At 41.3% G+C, this 17638-nt stretch overlaps 1 protein-coding gene across 5 annotated transcripts in view; it reads right to left on the bottom strand.

The window, feature by feature from the left end:
• NHSL1 (NHS like 1) overlaps positions 1-17638 on the bottom strand; it is a 272793-nt gene that overhangs the window by 159714 nt on the left and 95441 nt on the right. For 2 of the 5 annotated variants that reach the window (XM_064360633.1, XM_064360634.1), the window contains exon 1: positions 2505-3234. The exons of 2 other annotated variants lie outside the window; for them this stretch is intronic. The gene's annotated coding sequence lies outside the window, so the exon portion shown is untranslated. Of the gene's footprint in view, positions 1-2504; positions 3235-17638 lie in introns of those variants that run through there. One more of the 5 variants, XM_064360636.1, reaches the window with a different exon arrangement.

Genomic DNA, 17638 nt, shown 5'->3' with positions numbered 1-17638 from the left:
CTGCTTTCCATTTCATCCCCCCCAACAGAGGCCAGCCTGTCTGTATGGACTCCTAGTTCTCCATCCTCTTCAGCATCATCCCTGACCCCTGAAGCGGCCTTTTACCCTCTCCATTCGGAGAACTGGCCTAGCCCCAGGAAGCCTGATCATATAGCATTTCCCTCCTTTGCACCATGGGTTACTGAGTTCAGGCCACTGATACTTCTGTCCATCAGTGATGATCAATTCCTTAAGAAAAAATTTAACTTTGAGGATGGTTCAGTAAAATTTTACTAGATAATGTAAGAAGCAAGGCTTTAGTCCTTTCCTTTCCCCTCTCAAAAATATGCTGGAACAACAGAGAGAGGAGATAGCAGAAATATCTGAATGAGGCAGGGTTGGGTTCTAATCCTGATTTCAGCAGGCCTGTGTATTGATTAACCACTGGATCTCGGGCAAGCCTCTAGGAAAAAGAACAGCAATACCACCATCTAGTGACCGTATGGGGCAAGCACAGAGCACTCAGGAGGCACTCAGAACTCTGAACTTGAGAATTTGCAGAATATAATCAGCAAAAGGGATAAGTAAGGGACTACTGATACCAGTTATCAAGGGGGGAAACACTGGTAGTAAATATTATACTGTGGCTTAAGTTGCAAAAAAAAAAGGGATAGAATTATGAACGCTTTCAAATACTATTTAAAGTAGTCCCTCCCCTTTATCTGCAGTTTTGCTTTCTGCAGTTGAATTTAGGTACCTGAGGTCACCCATGGTCTTAAAACATTAAATGAAAAATTCCAGAAATCAACAATTCATACGTTTTCTTTTTTTCTTTTTTTTTATTTGAGATGGAGTCTCACAATATTGCCCAGGCTGGAGTGCAGGGCATGTTCATTACAGCTCACTGCAACCTCCACCTCTAGAGCTCAAGCAATCTTCCCACCTCAGCCTCTTAAGTGGCTGGGACCACAAGTACATGCCCTCATGCCTGACTAATTTTGGGGTTTTTTTTGTTTTGCTTTTGGTGGGGTGGGTAGAGACATCTCCCTGTGTTGCCCAGGCTGGTCTTAAACGCCTAGGCTCAAGTGATCTGCCTGCCTCAGCCTCCCAGTATGCTGGGATTACAGATATAAGCCACCCTGCCCAGCTAATTCTTAAGTTTTCAATTGAGTGCAGTTCTAAGCTACATGATGAAATCGCCGACCGTCCTGCTCTGTCCAGCCCTGCACGTGCACGTGAATCATCCTTTCGTACAGTGGATCCACGCTGTAGACACACACTCTCCTGGAAAAACATAGTGTAATAAGGTTCCATAGGATCCATGGTTTCAGGCATCCACTGAGGGCTTTGGAACCTATCCCTCATGGATAAAGGGAGACTACTGTAACTTTAGAAGTTCCCAATTGAAAATGTTTTTTGGGTTTGTTTGGGGTTTTTTGCTCAATTATTCCATGACAATAAATGCATTATCATAGCCATAATCAAACTAAAGAAAATATCACCCTCAAGAAAACTACACTGCTTCCTGGTCCCCAAAACATAACATTAAACTTCACTTTTCAAGTGAAATCAACATTATCACTAGTCAAGATTGCATAGGTAATTACTAAGAGGTCCCACACACACATTTTAAAGTACCTGTCAATTTAGCCTCCATGAAAGACAACAACTGAATGAAAGTAGAACACGAGATTCTTCATATACAAAAATGACTGTGTAAAACTACACAGGCCAGGTGCGGTGGCTCATGCCTATAATCCCAACACTTTGGGAGGCCGAGGTGGGCAGATCACTTGAGGCCAGGAGTTTGAGACCAGTCTAGCCAGTGTGGCAAAACCCCACTTCTACTAAAAATACAAAAATTAGCTGGGCATGATGGCATGTGCCTGTAGTCCCAGCTACTGGGGGAGACTGAGGCACAAGAATCACTTGAACCCAGGAGGTGGAGGCTCCAGTGAGCCAAGATCATGCCACTGCACTCCAGCCTGGGTGACAAAGTGAGACTTTCTCACAAAAAAACAAAAAGAAAGAAAAAGAAAAAGAAAAACTACATATCCAGAACTAAAAAGTGAAAACTGACAGGTATGCAGGTAGTTGCCCTTAAGGAAACAGGTCTGTGATATATTTTAGTAGGCTGCTCTAAATATTTTCTAAATACAGTAAGACATATGAAACAGGATAGCTAGGAGCTATTTCAGCTTTTTAAAAGAAATTCTGATGGAGCAAAACTTTGCCTGTAGACAACAATTAACCTTTCTCCAAAAGCATCACATATATATCATGCTATAGATCAAATGCCACTGCCACAGGAAATCGGTTGTCTGCAGCCTTATAAATCAAAGTTGACTTGCTTTCTCATTTTCTGTTATGGACTTTCCAACCCAAACTCTGTCATAGCAGTTCACTTCAAATTTTAAAAATAAAGTTTATTTAATGGAGCCTTGATGAATCCCATCTGAAAGCCATTAAGACATACACACCCACTTCCACACAAACCAGAGAATCAGGAGAATTCAAAGACTTACTGAATCTTGAAGCCGTAAATTATCCAAGTGACAAATAATTCACATCTCCTATTATTCACAAGAGGTAGACGGGTTCTGTGATTCCGCCACTGTCCCAGAGGAGTCAATAGCACTGCTGGGGCTAGAAGCCCGTTGTCCTTGCCCAAGTCCAGGCTCTGCCCACTCTACCATGCTTCAGCTCTGGCTCTGAAGTTCGTGATCCCCCCTTGACAGTCTTCAAGTACATCAGTGAGTCACGTTTCCGTTTCCTCTCACTGTTCCAAACGCTGGGCTTTGTAGCACAGAGTTCATTCATTCACAATAATGTTAATTCTCTCATAGAGACTGCTAATACACTTAGGAATGATGACTGAACACGCAACCCTCAAATCAGTGGGGCCAATGGCTAACTAAATTTAAAAATAAAAGGAAATCTAGCCCTTAGCACTCAAAATACTTCCTTTCAACCCACTGTAAAACAACAAGCTCACTTTCATTAGGAGATGAAAAGTGAGTCATTTCTTTAATCCAGTAGACGGTCTCCCCAGGCACAAACGCGTGCACATTATACTTCATGGGACCTTTTAAATATTTACTTGTTAGCAGTATTCTTCCTTTCAGGTCAAAGATTATAGTATTTAGCAACACAAAGAAAGCTGAGGGATAGGGTTATGAATTAGTCAACTGCTTTGCCAAGCCCTCCATTTGTTAATTCAGTCCAACTTCAAAGGGGATTTTAAAGAGAGGTTCAGCTGTCAGAAATTAACCCTAAGAACACTACTGAATCAAAAAGTGACTTGGACAGTTTTTCCCAAATTGGTGTTAAGGAAAAACTGTTCAGTTGTAGGTGTAAGAGCAAAAAGTATTTTCCTGTGCAAATAAGTTTAAGGCAAAGTTTTTAAAAGGTTTTTTGTCTTGATCACAACAGTACTTTCCCAGCCTTTGACATGCTAATGTTGCTGTAAATTTCCAGGGATGTGGTGGGGGTCCGTTTATTTCGGTCACATTAATTATTTGGTTGGGGGGTGGGGATAAAATAGGAGAAATGAACTACACTGATTCAGCAGCTTCTAAGCAACAGAGAAAGGGTTCTGCTAAAGCACCGGTGTTGTTGGTATTCAGTAGCAAAGAACAGTTAGACTCTCATTCACAACTATTTCAGGACAAGGTGGGAATATCTAGTCAGTCACTTGGGAGAACGGACCTAAGTAGAACTAAATCCTTGAGAGTTTAACTTATTGCCAATAGGACTGTCAATTTCGCTGGACTCCTGCAACCACTCCCTGGCTCAAAGCAAAAACAGCCCCTGTACCTGTTCTTGGGGACTGACGTGAAGTCGTTATTTTTCCTGAACTCTTTGATCTGTATGCACTTGACTATTTCAATGTTTTTTGACCATGGCTGTACATCAGAATCACCTAGGGAGCTTTTCACTCTACAGAGGTATGGGCCCAATGCCAAATCTACAAAATCCAATATGATTCCCAATAAGCAGCAGCCAGAGCCAAAAACCACTCTTCTGCTTCCTAGGAAGATCAAGACAACAGACATATAATTGATAGTGCATGTACTTTAAATTGAGCACATTGACACCGACAAGGAAAGGGCTATGTTGCAAGATTTTAATGAGTCCCCAAGTTTACAGAGAAATCTGTATCACTCACTCAGAAGTGGACTTTTTCTTTTCTGGATGATTTTCACAAAGAAAGAAAAATGTACTTTGAAAGAAGCAAAGTGCTTAAAACCAGGAGTGCACCATAAAACTTGTTCAGGAGCAGACTGCTGTGGTCACATGGCTGCTGGTTCACGTGTGAGCCCAGACCCTGTTCCCCCACACCAGCCCCATCCGGCACATGACCCTAATTTTGCAACTCAACATTTCACTGTATGTCTTGGACCTTTGCAAGTCACCTTAGAAATTCCAAACCAGAAATTCCCACTATGCTGAAGCCAAGCCTATTGTACAATACACAACCAGGTGTAGGCCTCTCCGGGTCTTCTAAGTAAGTCAATCAATCACCCACAGAAGATAAAAAGTAATTTTTGAAAACTATTTTCTTCCTAAATAATATTTCCTTGAGCTGTTTTATGCATATAGTCTCTAGGCAGTATGTATCAGGAAAAGGAACAGGCACTAGAAGGAGGAAGAGAGTTAAAATTAAATATATAGGCTAGGTGCGGTGGCTCATGCCTGTAATCATACCACTTTGGGAGGCCAAGGCAGGAGGATCACTTGAGTTCAGGAGTTTGAGACCGGCCTGGGCAACATAATGAGATCTTGTCTCTGCAAAAAATATTTAAAAATTAGTCGGATGTGGTGGCAAGCACCTATAGTCCCAGCTACTCAGGAGGGCAAAGTGGGAGGATCACTTGTGCCCCAGGAGTTCCAGGCTGCAGTGAGCTGTGACCCTGTCCCTGTACTCTAGCCTAGGCAACAGTGACTGACACCCTATCACTTTTTTAAAATAAGCTATATTAAGTCTTTTTTACAAAAGTGAATTTCAATAACTTCAATATCCTAGGGGAACCTGGAATCTATTATAAAAAGATTCCCTCTTTCCTTTCTGAATTTTTTTAATCAGCAGAAAAGATATTTATGTACAATGAATGGGCAAGAATAGCATAGCATACAGGTAAAGTTGAAAGATTTCTGAAACAAAACACTGAGTCCTATGGAGACAATGGGTAAGAGAAAGTGGAAAGTGAGGGGTCCAGAGGCTGCCATGCCATCCTTGCACCTGTGCTCCATGATCTATATAATTAGCAGACAGAGGGAATCCAATATGGCTGACTTTCATTATTAGCATGGTGGTATTTCTGGGTCTCTTCCCCTCCAACGCTGCCCTTCTTCCAACCCCAAGAGAAAAAAAGGCCATAAACCCCTACTTGGAAGCTAAAACCAAAAAATATCCAGGATGAAAGTATGTTTTCCTTTGCAGGTCTTATGCAAAGCAACTAGCAAAGGCATAGAAAGGTAATGGTCTGAACGTCTGCCAGTATTCAGTGCCTCCAAGGAAGGCAAGAGGGTGGAGGAGGGAGAATCTACCTCTGCCTGGCAATGCAGTAAACCTAGATACACTGCTAAAACCCACCGACCAACAGGACTGTGCAACAAAGAGGTTAAACTACCTCCCCAGGGCTCTCCCAGCACTCCAACCAGAGTTCCCAGCCGCCAGCACTCACTCTACTTGGCAGTTCTGAATAAACAATACAACATCTCAACTATTGTTAAACTACAATGGGAGGCCTTCAGCGTCATGTGGAAATTGTTTTTAAAATGAATGCTTTCTCATCAACTGCATGAAAAGCACTTAATAAATCCAGAAACAGACTAAAAGGATTATGTGGACAAGTCAAAATGTGATTTTGATGGACTAAGTGGATTGTTGAAACATCATGACATTTAAAACCAAGTGCAGAAACTGAACTGTATTTCATGTGTTAAAATGCTTAAGATTATAAAGGAGTGATACACTTGGCAAGGTAGCCAAGGCTCTTGAAAGAATCAGCAGCACCACAAAAGGACATCAAGGAGCTCGCTGCAGCTAATTTAAGCAGAGCTGCTCCTAAGAGGTTAACCAAGCTTTCTAAGTCTTTAAGTTCACATCTGTTTCTCACCCACATTCAGTTGGCGGAGTAGGGGGGAAGCCCTGAAAGCTTCCATGAGATAATCCTGTAAATCAGTCTCTAGAGGCAATGGCAGCAGCAAATTATTCATTCTTACCTTGCATGAGTTAAGCGGGACAGAAAAACTCTCTCAAGCAAAGTTCCAAGTGCTCAGGCTTCCCGCCTTGCAATCAAAAAGTTAAGACCTCCCAAGATTCAAGACCAGCCTGGCCGACACAGTGAAACCTCGTCTCTACCAAAAATATAAGAAATTAACTAGGCATGGTGGCACACACCTGTAATCTCAGCTACTCGGAAGACTGAGGCAGGAGAATCGCTTGAATCAGGGAGGCGGAGGTTGCAGTGAGCCAAGATCACACCACTGCACTCCAGCCTGGGCGACAGAGTAAGATTCTGTCTTTAAAAAAAAAAAAAAAAAAAAGTTAAGTCCTCCAAATAGCAAATAGAATACAAAAGTCTAATTAAGTGCTGGCATATGAAGCCATCGATCCATAAAAATGGCTGGTTTGTTTCTGAAGTTTTGATCTGGCATCATACAGCATAAGGAACAAAGAATTTACAGGAAATTATTTCAGGAGGCTGGAAATTTTACTTCCATCTCAGATACTATTATTTCCCTTTAATAGTAAAATCTGCGTAACTATTGATTTGACTAGTTTTCATTTGGTTGCCTGTGCTATTGTCACAGAACTTCAGTCCAAAATTCAAACCGAACACCATCCTATGCCTCACTTCCAGGTACTAGGTACACGATGTTCCTTTTTGGTTATTTTAGTGTGGATTCCTTGCTTCCTTTAGCAGCTGCACATTAAAGAGACCAAGAAGTGAACATTATGAGCTGGTAAAGTACCTGTAAGCAGCAGGACAAACCGATCACCCTCTGCTGTGAAAAGTAGGCCTCTGCACAGCCAAAAGCAGTGAAGAATTCACACTGCCCTGTATGCATGTTATCTTTCAATTAAAAGTTAGAAAACAATTTTAAAAAAAAATTGCTATGGCCGGGCACAGTGGCTCATGTCTGTAATCCCAACACTTTGGGAGGCCAAGACAAGAGAATGACTTGAGCTCAGGAATTGGAAACCAGCCTAGTCAGCCAGGTGAAACCCTCTCTCTACAAAAAATGCAAAAACCAGCCAGGTGTGGTGGCACATGCCTGTAATCTCAGCTACTCAGGAGGCTGAGGTGGGAGGACAGCTTGAATCTGGGAGGCGAAAGTTGCAGTGAGCCAAGATCGTGCCACTGCACTCCAGCCCAGGTGACAGAGCAAGACCCTGTCTCAAAAAAACAAAAACAAAAACAAACATTGTTCTTTTATGTCACATATAGCCTTATATCAATTTGACAGCTATACTTAAATATAAAACTATCTAATAGGTTTACCAATAGGTCATTCGGGATTAAAAATAAGAGAAATTCAGGCGCGGTGGCTCACGCCTGTAATCCCAGCACTCTGGGAGGCCGAGACGGGCAGATCACCTGAGATCAGGAGTTTGAGACCAGCCTGACCAACATGGAGAAACCCCGTCTCAACTAAAAATACAAAATTAGCCAGGCGTGGTGGTGCATGCCTGTAATCCCAGCTACTCAGAAAGCTGAGGCAGGGAGAATCACTTGAACCCAGGAGGCAGAGGCTGAAGTGAGCCAAGATCACGCCACTACACTCCAGCCTGGGCAACAAGAGTGAGACTCCATCTCAAAAAAAAGAAAAAGAAAAAAAAAGAGAAATATGATTTGTAATCAAAAGCTAAGAGACATTCTAATAATGTAAAAATCTAATATAAACTTACCATTTCATATTTCTTAGTTTCAACTCCAGATTAAACAAAAGTATGTATTTTATTTAGCTAGTGAATTGTTGACTGGTATCTGAAATCCCCTAATGAAGACCTTAATCTCTTAATTTTCCTGCATTAAGTGGAAATAAATTAACACATAGAATGAACGCGTATTTCTTGAGGGCCACCATATACCAGGTAGAGAGGGAACTGCTAAGGACCCAGGGGTGAAGGAGGGCAACACATAGCCTGATCTTAGTGGGGTTAACTGTCAGGCAAACATGAAGGCAGGGGAACGTGAGTGAGTAGGCATGGATTACAGCAAATGGTATGTAACTTTGAAATTTGTGAAATGCATGGGGTTGTTGTTGTTTTTGAGATACAGCCTCACTCTGTGGCCCAGGCTAGAGTGCAGTGGTGCAATCTTGGCTCACTGCAACCTCTGCCTCCCGGGTTCAAGTGATTCTCCTGCCCCGCCCTCCTGAGTAGCTGGGATTACAGGCACATGCCACCACGCCCGGTTAATTTTTGTATTTTGAGTAGAGACAGGGTTTTGCCATGTTGGTCAGGCTGGTCTGAAACTCCGGACCTTGTGATCTGCCCGCCTCAGCCTCCCAAAGTGCTGAGATTATAGGCGTGAGCCACCGAACCTGGCCGAAATGCATGGTTTTATTTTGCACATACCCTTTTATATATGCAATAAAAGATGTGGCATGTATTAACGTTACCCAACGAGAACTAATTATGGAATTCACTAAAAAATAAATGGAATTTGAACCTTTCATTCTTACGGATATTTATCGTTTAAGGGGTTGGAGGGTTTCTTTAACTCTCTTTTTTCCTACATTTATCTTTGACTTTCTCATCTCCTAGTCTGGTTTCAAACTCACATCCTTCTTGCTTTCTGACAGTCATATCTATGTTGTTTAGTTGTTCTCCTTTTGGTATTAACAAGTATTGAAGACCTTATCGAAAAGTGCTGGCCTAGCTTTCTATTACCTTATATATTTCCCCAAATTGCCACCTAGTAAGTCTTAAGTTTCACTTCTGTTAGTTCATTGGCACATATAACCCCAGATCAATTTCCCTCCAGACCAAGCAGAACCCCTGTGCCTCTTACTGGCATTTCTACATTTATTTTTTTAGCCTATTATCATTCACTTAATTCAATAATGCAAAATGCTTGGCAAATCCCATTTAAAAACTTCCAAGAGATGGCCTGAACTTAAATCCTTTATTTTTTTTAAGCTGATACTCTGAATTAATTTTTATTGACTTGATCTTGTATAAACTGTATGAATCTGAGGGACTCAGAATGATCTGGTAACTTGCCTGATGCTTCCTCTCAAGTCCCACACGTTTGTGGAAGGGGCAGATTAGATGTATTTAAAGCTTTTAGCTGGTGCTGCACATTATGCATGCCTCCACAAATAACAGCTATTTTAAGTAGCATATATTTGGAGGAATGTGGACTTCCCCCTTCCTGTGGGAATAGTTTTTCCATCTTGCCTTCCTTTTAAGCAATCATTCTCAATTCTCCTTTTAGAAGAATTTTAAATTTTAACAATCTATGCTGTTGCCTCTATTTTTGTTTTGTTGTTGTTATTATTGTTTTGTTTGTGTTTTTATTTTCAAAGACAGCGTCTTGCTCTGTTGCCCGGGTTGAAATGCAGTGGTGCGATCACAACTCACTGTAGCCTTGAAATCGTGGACTTGGGCAATTTTTCCACCTCAGCCTCCAGAGTAACTTCCCTGCCCCTGCTCCGTAGACACGGGGTCTTGCTATGCTTCGCAGCCTGGTCTCAAACTCCTGGCCTCAAGCAATCCTCTTGCCTTGGCCTCCCAAAATGCCAAGACCACATGCCCAGCCATGCCTCCATTTTTTTAATGCACAATTCTTGCCTCCACCCACAGCAATACAACTTCACAACTTTTGCCCCCACTATGCTGATAAATTATAAAATGCCTGCTGAGTGTTTAAGCCTCACTGCTACATCAGGTGAGTGCTTCTCTGCTTTCCTCTTCTTTGCTGACCCTTTTCTTCAGTTGCACCTCCAAAGGTGATGTTTATACATGGCCCTTTCTGGGATTCTCTCTTCTTTTCCCTGGTGATAGCTTCCAGTCAACACAGCTTCCACCACCAGAACATGTTCCGACTCTCCAAAACTGCTTCCAGCACGAACTCCTCAGTCACCACGCGCAGCTTTCCTGGCTGTCTGTGTCCTCAACACTTCCAAATCAGAATTCTGTCTTTCCTCAAACAGTCTCTGTCAAGTTAACACCAAACCTATCAACCCCACCGCCTAAGGTAGAAAGTTCTAAGTCAACGTGGGTTCCTCCCTCTCCCTCTTTGAATCTCCTTAATCCATGTCCTTAATTTGGGCCCTAATTAAATGAAAGGGCCTGTACAGTAATAGGTACTCTGAAAAGAACCACAATCTATGGGCTTCATTCCTCCTTATTCTCCCTCACCTCATAATCCCATGAGAATGGGCTTCTAATAGTTCTTCCTGCTTCCCTTTTCCAGTCCATCTAACCAGTGATGGCCTCACAAGACCCGAAGGTAACACCCAGATACTTAAAAGTGTCATATTACAATGCTTGTCCGAATTTCGTTCTATTAGTTAGCATTCCTTAGCTAAACATAACAGCAACTACATTTAAGCAATGGGAACATGTTAGAAGCCCACAGTGGTAGTTCACTGAATCCAAGATTAGGAACACAGCTGATCTCCAGGAGAAATGGGGAAGAGTCAACAATCTGTGAAGTCATTTCTTTCCATGTCTTGTTTGTGCCTTACTCTTTCTCTCTGCAAATCACCTTCCTGTACTTCCCAGTCCACACAGCAGGGCAGTAGCTTAGAGCACCAGCTAGGGGTTGAATTGTGTCCTCTGAAAAAAAGATATGGTGGAATCCTAAACTCTAATACCATATTTGGAGATAGGGTCTTTACAGAAGTCATCGAGTTAAAGTGAGGTCATCAGAGTAGGTCCTAATTCAGTATGACTGGTCCTTATCGAATGGGGAAATATGAACACGGAGACAGAGGCATACAGGGAAGACAGTGTGAGAACATACAGGGAGAAGATGACCACCTACAAGTCAAGGAGAGAGGCCTGGAATAGATCCTTCCCTCACAGCCCTCAGAAGGACTCAACCAGGCCAACATGCTGATTTCAGCCCAAGCACCCAAATCTACTACCCAGAGAAATAGATCTCTCAGTTTTGCTCTCTCCCATTCATTCTCTCCTTCTTCCTCTCTCTTCCTCCTCCCTTTCAATAGCAGCTCCTAGAAGGACACCCTGTCATCTTGGGACTGCTATTCAACCTCATCTACTCCCCTGAAACGGGATTCTTGAACAAACATGGCTTTGGGCATCAGGGATAGGGATGAGGCATGCAGAGAAGTACATCCTTATAAGGTATAAATCTGAAATGCAACACAATTGCCATAATTTGGAGGCAATATTATAAAAAGCCCCTGCCATTATGTCAGAGCAAATACTGTTTAAACTCTGTCAGCTTGATTGCTGGTACACACAAGTCAAACATAGCAACACTCTTATAAGTGACAGAGTCACACCCAGCTGTCATGACTGATTCTACTGGGATGCCCAAAATTTGGTGGTTGCCAGGCTTTGACATTTTACAATCAATAATATTAATTAGTTAGGTGCTCCTAAGAAACATTCCAATTCACACTCCTTTCACAATAGTATTTAACATAATCTCCAGGTTAACTAGGAAGAAAATGGGATCAAGCAAATAATTTCCCATTTGCTTGAAAAAATGCAAAAAGCAAATTTTTGCTTCACATCAAATAGTGCTTTGAGGTGCCAAAGCACTATTAAGGATAGAGTTTGCCTTCCCTCGTGAATTAATGCAAAAAGCAATCTTTGGAATACTTGATACAGACCCTTCCCCACCACTACAAACTAGTTTTTTTTCTTCTCCCCTCACCACACCCCCCCCACAACGACACCTTATGAGAGCAAGAAAAATGAAAAGGTATGACAGAGTGCCTACTTCTAAAAAGTAAGCAAACGATCAAAAAGCAGGAGAAAATGAAAGGAAGTTCTCAACGAGAGTAGTGCCTCACCCTAGCAGACAGGCATTTGGAAATGTGTGGGGCATTCTAGGTCATCAGGGTATCTGGGTAAAACCACCAACATTTGGTGGGCAGGCAGCAGGTTTACTAGACATCATACAGTGTGTGTGACAGTATACTGTCCTATGTCCTGATAGATTTAAAAGGCTTTAGATGTTTATGTTGGTTAAAAAAACCTCTCACATCACATTTTTGTTACATGAAAATACAACACTTATGTTTGACTTTAATGTACGCCAAAATTTCCAGGAACACAGCTAACACTGAATAGAAAGATCACTTTCGTTTGCTTTCTTTGGAATTTTGTCAAGAATTGTTCATCATTTCTGAAAAATCACATCACTGACCACCTAACCACGTGTAGTGTTTCAGTCACTAGCTTTTTCATCGTGGTAATTCCACACACATGTAAGCATCTAATGGTTTAATTCCATCTCCCAGCAAGTATAGTTTTGTCTGAGCAATGAATATGAAAATGTAGAAATTATTTGAAAAGGTAGAAATGAATACGAAAAGGTAGAAATTAAAGAAATACCTTCTTTACTTTCTCCTTACATTGCAGGTGGGACATTATATTGACTTTTTAAGCATACATGAAAGGATGTATTATATTGCCTATGCAATTCTCATTTTAGGGTAGAAAAAAGATATTAAAAATATTTCTTATGGGTGAGAAGCACTGACCTACAGGTTGTGCCAGCACTTTCCCAGTGTAGCTGCCTACCTGCCCCAATTCTTCCAAACCTTGATGACGATTCCCAGCAGAGAAGGCGGTACAAGTGAAACTGTCTCCCACCTTAAAAATCAGTTTTTGGCAGGGTACAGTGGCTCACGCTTGTAACCCGGCATTTTCGGAGGCTGAGGTAGGAGGATCATAGAAGCCCAAGAGTTAGAGACCAGCTCAGGCAACACAGTGATACCCAATCTCTACAAATAATAATTTTTTAAAAAATTAGGCTGACCATGGTGGCTCACGTCTATAATCCCAGCACTTTGGGAGGCTGAGGTAGGTGGATCACTTGAGGCCAAGAGTTCAAGACCAGTCAGGCCAAAATGGTGAAACCCTGTCTCTACTAAAAACAAAAATTAGCCGGGTATGGTCATGGGCACCTGTAGTCCCAGCTACTTGGAAGGCTGAGGCAGGAGAATCGCTTGAGCCTAGGAGGCGACAGTTGCAGTGAGCCAAGATCATGCCACTGCACTCCAGCCTGGGTGACAGAGCAAGACTAGGTCTTGAAAAAAAAAAAAATTGGCCAGGTGTGGTGGCTCACACCTGTAGCCCCAGCTAGTCTGGAGGCTGAGGTCAGAGGATGGCTTGAGCCCAGAAGTTCAAGGCTGCAGTGAGCCATGCCCAGCAGCCTGGGCAATAAAGCAAGACTTCATAAAAAAAAAAAAAAAAAAAAAAAAAATCTGCATTTGTCTTTCTTCTAAGAACTACTAAAAAAATACATGAACATAGACTCTTTCTCCACCATGCTCACAGATTTGGATTTGCTGACCAGACCAAAGTGACATCCAGCTTTTCTCATCTCTTTGTAGTAGGGTAGGAGAAGCTATACAATCCCACTAATACCGAATCCTGCCTTCATTCACTCTAAGACAACAGCATCCTCACGCTCTAAGTACAATAATGAAGATGAAATTAAAGCAAATGGACCTATATGTATTTCTCTTTAATTCAGGTCACTCCTGTTTCCAAACATTAGACTGCAAAAAGTGCAAGAGTCCAAGGCCAGAACTCAGGGCCTGGAGACCCATCAGATTCCCTGTTTAATCATCACCAAGTCACCTGCTCTCTGTGTGTCCAAGTCAGCTAGCTGTAAAATTTGGATCCTATTTGTCTTGTTACCTCTTGACCCAGGGACAGAGTATAACCTAAGAAAACATTCTGAGCTACTTAATTGCTTTGAATACTATTACATATTTTTCCAAAACAAAGTCTACATAATACAATGTTTTATGGTAACCTGTACTATATAAAAAGATTGAACGCTAGGTGCAGTGGCTCATGCTTGTAATCCCAGCACTTTAGGAGGCCAAGGTGGGTGGATCACCTGAGGTCAGGAGTTCGAGACCAGCCTGGCCAATATGGTGAAACCCTGTCTCTACTGAAAATACAAAACTTAGCCGGGTGTGGTGGCAGGCGCCTGTAATCCCAGCTACTTGGGAGGCTGAGGCAGGAGAATCACTTGAACGTGCAAGACTGAGGCTGCAGTGAGCCAAGACTGCACTCCAGCCTGGGTGACAGAGTGAGACTCTGTCTCAAAAGAAAACCAAAAAGATTTAGAACTCTTTAAGGTCTTTTTCTGTATATAACATATATAGAAATAATGGTGTGACTGAAATTAGAATGGACCAAGTCTGTAACCTGAATACACAAGAAACCTCCAGTTTCTCATTGAGTGCTTGAGATATCTTAAGATGATCAAAAGACAAATGCTCAGTTAAGTCCAATCTGATCTCAAGGCAAGTTCTCAGGTGGGGTCAGCTTAGTACCTATAGAAGGGATCAGAAAGTAACTGTCCAATGTCATACAAATGCCTTCCCTGTTGGTGCTGAGAGAATTCAGCATACAGGGAAGAATGAAGTACCTTTAAAATGCAGCAGGCTGAGCATGGCGGCTCACACCTGTAATCCCAGCACTTTGAGAGGCAGAAGCAGGCAGATCACCTGAGGTCAGGAGTTTGTGACCAGCCTGGCCAACATGCAATCCCATCTAAACTAAAAAAATACAAAAATTAGCTGGGTGTGGTGGCATGAGCTTATAACCCCATCTACTAGGGAGGCTGAGGCAGGAGAATTGCTTGAAACCAGGCTGCTCAAACTCCAGCCTGCGCAACAGAGCAAGACTCCGTCTCAAAAAAATTGATAATGAATTAGATATTTTAAGGTCCACTCACTGCCACTGCCTTTTTTTTTTTTTTTTTTGAGACCAGCTCTCACTCTATTGCCGAGGCTGGAGTGCAGTGGCATGATGATAGCTCATGGCAGCCTTGAACTCCTGGCCTCAAAAGATCCTCCTGCCTTAGCCTCCTAAGTAGTTGGGACTACAGGCATGAGGCCGGCAACCTTCTTTCAATTTAAACTAGCAATGCCTACTGCAAACTTTCAGTGTTTATCAGGACTGTAAAGGGTCATTAAACTTCAGGTTGCTGAGTGACAAAAACCAAAGAACATTCTTTCCAAATGCTTTTAAACTTTTATTTTACCTTTTACTTTGTAACCAAAAGAGAACATTGCTCAACAAAATCAATTATAATCCTTGCCTTCTTGGGTTTAAGCCATTTGTTTCTTACTAAATTACTATAAATTTAAATTAAAAAATAATTTTAATACTTTTTAAAATTCAGAACTATACTTAAAATTTTCTTAATGTTTTTGGTAAACAGACACTTAGATCTTACTATCCCTATTAGAGATTATAGTCTGGTAATTGTAGGGATGAAACACTTTAATTTGTGAGAGGAGAAAATCATGTTTTAAAAAACCCTAATCTCCAATATTTCAAAATGTTATTTAGAAAATTCATCCCACAAAACAGCCACTTCATTCTGTAACATGATATATCTACACTTATCACTGTGTGTCAGAATACAGTAACCACTTGGAAAGGGCTGCCTGCATTTCCAAATCATGTGTAAATCATCTGAAAATATTTTCTCATAATGATTATGAAAGCATTAAATTCAATAGAAAACAAATAATTCTATTCAAACATTATGAGCCTTCATTTACTTTTTAAGGAACAAAATGTACAAAAATGAATCTAGAGTAACTGGAAAGAAATTAATATAAAATCTGGTTCCACTACAAATCTGAATCACTTATCCCAGAACTTTTTTCTAAAGAAAAACTCACCAGGATTGTTGGGAATCTCTTGATTATACTCCATGGCCTGACTTTATTTAAATAACTCTTTAATTCTGACATAGCAACCATATTCATTGTTATTTTTTAAATCTGTTATGTTCTTCAGTTGTATTTACAGCCAATTCCAAGCTAAACCAACACTTAGATCATTCAGGAAATGTAAAACACTGTTGGCAATCTGTTGGAAAACCCTTTAACCTTTTGTTACACATTCAGCACCATCCCTAGACACTTGTGTGTCTATTGCTCAACTGCACCTGTCATGCAGAAAACTCATGAGAGAGGAGTATTACTTTTAAAAATTTACTCTGGCTCATGCCTGTTAATCCCAGCACTTTAGGAGGCCAAGGCAGGCAGACCATGAGATCAAGAAATCGAGACCATCCTGGCCAACATGGTGAAATCCCATCTCTACTAAAAATAGAAAAATTAGCTGGGTGGGCCTGGTGGCACACGCCTGTAGTCCTAGCTACTCAGGAAGCTGTGGCAGGATAATTACTTGAACCCGGGAGGCAGAGGTTGCAGTGAGCTGAGATTGTGCAACTGCACTCCAGCCTGGCGATAGAGTGAAACTCTGTCTCACGAAGAAAAAAAAAAAGAGTTTTTCTTAAATCCAGCCATAATATCATAAAAACTCAAGAATTTATTTAATAACAATAACAAAAACAAAAACTAAAGCTGAAGTACAAGAAAATGTACATACTTTAACTTTTTTATTAAAAGATCTATCAGGCTGCAAACCTATTAAGCCGGTAAGTTTATCATTATTTCATAGGACTACAATGAGATAGCAGCAAACAGAAAAATGGTAACTAATTAAGTTAAAATTTCTAAGATGTGAAGATGAAATACCAGGTTTATGTTTTTAGGCTTATTATTTTGATATAATTATCAATTTGCAAAAAGTTGTGTCAAATTTATAGAACAATTTGCAGGAGAATTGACATCTTTACTACAGTGAGTCTTCCAATCCATGAACATGGTATGTCTCTCCATGTATTCAGGTCTTCTTTGATTTTATTCATCAGGATTTTGTAATTTTCAGCATACAGATTTTGTATATGTTTTACTAGATTTACACCTAAGTATTTCACTTTCCTATGCGCAATTAACGGTTATTGTTTTTTGTTTTGTTTTTGAGACAGAGTCTTACTCTGTCATCAGGCTGGAGTGCTGTGGCACTATCTCAGCTCATTGCACCCTCCACTTCCCAGGTTTAAGCAACTCTCCTAACTTAGCCTCTGGAGTAGCTGAGATTACAGGCTCCTACTACCACGCCCAGCTAATTTTTGTATTTTTAGTAGAGAAGGAGTTTCACAATGTTGGCCAGGCTGGTCTTGAACTCCTGACCTCAAGTGATCCTGCCCATCTCAACCGCCCAACATGCTGGGATTACAGGCATGAGCCACTGTGCCCAGCTGGTTGCTGCATTTTTAATTTCGGTTTCCAGGGAAATGCAAATTTTGTTAGATTTACAAATGTTTGTTCCACCCAATTTTATTTTTTTTCCCAACAATTTGGGGCATGTATTATTTCCCAGGGATAAAGAGAATCCACTTGGAACTGAATATAGCACACCTTTTGTTCTTTTCTTCATTGGTAGGTATTAGTGTTTAGAATTACATTCTCCTCATCAGAAGCATTAAGAATCCATGCCTCCGGCCAGGCACAGTGACTCATGCCTATAATCTCAGCATTTTGGGAGGCTGAGGCAGTTGGATCATGAGATCAGGAGATTAAGACCATCCTGGCCAACATGGTGAAACCCAGTCTC

Source organism: Aotus nancymaae, unplaced genomic scaffold (assembly GCF_030222135.1).
Source record: "Aotus nancymaae isolate 86718 unplaced genomic scaffold, 86718_ANA_hifiasm-v0.15.2.pri h1tg000040l, whole genome shotgun sequence".
Taxonomy (NCBI): Eukaryota; Metazoa; Chordata; class Mammalia; order Primates; family Aotidae; genus Aotus; species Aotus nancymaae.
Note: the sequence above shows the minus strand (reverse complement) of the source record. Positions and strands in the feature narration are given on the sequence as shown.